The sequence below is a fragment of the Pinus tabuliformis genome, chromosome X, assembly GCF_031772625.1.
Source record: "Pinus tabuliformis cultivar Carrire ecotype Pingquan chromosome X, CPIR1, whole genome shotgun sequence".
Taxonomy (NCBI): Eukaryota; Viridiplantae; Streptophyta; class Pinopsida; order Pinales; family Pinaceae; genus Pinus; species Pinus tabuliformis.
This window is the reverse complement of record NC_142308.1, coordinates 956,948,089-956,950,239: the sequence shown is the minus strand read 5'-3', so window position 1 is coordinate 956,950,239 and position 2,151 is coordinate 956,948,089. Positions and strand designations below refer to the sequence as shown.

At 35.3% G+C, this 2,151-nt stretch overlaps 1 long non-coding RNA gene across 1 annotated transcript; it reads right to left on the bottom strand.

Annotated features, from left to right (window-relative positions):
• Positions 1-1,273: 1,273 nt before the first annotated feature.
• On the bottom strand, positions 1,274-1,795 carry LOC149142882 (uncharacterized). The gene is made up of 2 exons (XR_016264197.1): positions 1,535-1,795; positions 1,274-1,400 (listed from the first exon to the last, which is right to left on the bottom strand). It is a non-coding gene; the product is annotated as an uncharacterized LOC149142882 (long non-coding RNA).
• Between the last annotated feature and the right edge of the window lie 356 nt (positions 1,796-2,151).

The following is a 2,151-nucleotide window of genomic DNA, read 5'->3' as shown; positions in this document are numbered from 1 at the left end:
TAGATTTGCAAATATTAAAACAAATCACTTACATTGGTGGTTCACACTATAACTAAAACATTAACTAATTGTAAGTTGCTTTTCATAAAATTCATTTAGTATCATTTATATAGATGAACCAAAAAATAGGTTTGTGCAATTGGATGAGAAAGCGTTCATAGAAGTCTTTTTAAAGAGAGCGAAATAATGGACAAAAAGCCCACTCATTTGATTCCAAAATCCCAACAAAAAAACATAACAAAAACATAAGAGATAAACCCAATCAACTCCAAAAATGTGAATTTGCAGTCCTGCATCTCAAAATTGCAAGGCAGACGTTTGGAAATGCACAAACTCACTACTGATACACTCCTAGATTGACAACAGTATTAGCAGAACAATAATCAACCAACATATACTGGACAAAACAAAAAAACCAGGAAAGGGAGTGTGGCAAGTACTCAATAAAAGGTGATACAATGATGAATCAGCAAGAGAGTTTACCTCAACTTTCTTAATCACTTGGTTGCAAATATTTAAGAAAAGCACACACTGTTGCTTCGTGTGATAACTATGCTTTTTCTAAATATTAACACCATATTTGTGGTTGCTTGATAACTTTTGCTTGGTGTCCTAATTTTCTCTACCACTAGACAAACACGAGCTTTCTAAATCTTATCACCTGACTAATCAGACCCCTAATAATAACCACCTTCATAGCCCAATAAAATTATCCCAGACAAAAGTAGAACTTTTTAGAAATGATAGATGATTATGCAATACACAAAATGATGAGTAGGAACACTGCCAGATGGGTAACAGTTCAATGCCAATTCAATTAACCTTCATGCAACCAAGGAAAACCAACTCACCTTTGCAGTATTGAATGCCACATTCTTGCAATTGGATATATGCTGACAGACCATGCAGGCAAGTCATATGTCAAATTATGAATGGTGGCAGTTATATCAGATCTAAACATCCGTGTTTGACAGACAAGCAACACATAGACCTAGTTTTCTTCCGTAAACATGTGCATGTAGCATCATCCAAGCAACGCTTTTCAATCATGCAAATTCAGACTCTTTGGTAGTGAGCAATTCCTCATCCTTATAAAATGAACTTCAAACAATATTCCAAGTTGAATGAAATTTTTCTAATGTACACATTTTTGTGTTATGCACCTCTCCTGAGGCCAACTTACTAATACAAGCATGACAAATATTGAATATCTCTAGAGAAGGACCTAATGAGAAATCCTCAGGTTTTTCGCAAGGGAGGGCATTGCTGCTAATCTCAATTGCCACAAGGATCTTTTTTTCGCAAGGGAGGGCATTGCTGCTAATCTCAATTGCCACAAGGATCTTCTTTCCAATGTTGTGGCTCTTCTTCCTCATCTCCATTAGCGCCACCGTGCTTTCCTGTACAACAATTGTTAACCAAAATTTATAAGAAAAGGCCATAAATATTAAAAATCTTATACATTCATTTAACCACCATCACATTTATAACAGAAAAAGATGAAAGTTTAAGGATAAGAATTACAGTTACTTACAGTTCCTCAGTTTTCTGAATAATTGTTCAGGGCGCATTTTTATGTTATTCTCTTTGCAAAATATTGTTTCCTGTGACTCAAGGTGTAGTTTATTTCTTTATTATGGTGGCTGTAATGATGGTTTCTTATCATTTGTAATCTTGAGATTATTGGACATGGTAAATTGATATTGGAATTGGATTTATGTCCATATCTGCAAATTTCTAAGCAATTGAGAGTTTTCGAAAACAGAGTAATAGCAGTGTGCAACCCATTGTGAGTGTCTGGAGCATCTTCGTGTTGGAAATAATACTGAGAGGGGGGGTGAATCAGTATTATCAGATCAATCAAACTTTTCAATTTCATACTCAGAAACATATACGCTACTTCAATTAAGTGAACCCGCGTGTACACGCTACTGTGTCTAATGAAACTCGCGTATATCCAGAGATCTTATAATTCAGTTAGCTTAATCTTCAGTAAATGCATCAGATCATTATTAAGCATATTAACAGTAAACAGGTGCAGAATAACAGAACAAAACATCACACAAGAGCCACACACATGAACACAAAGATATAAGGTGGAAACCCAATGTGGGTGAAAACCACCTGCTGCAAGTCATCTCAATCTTCTTC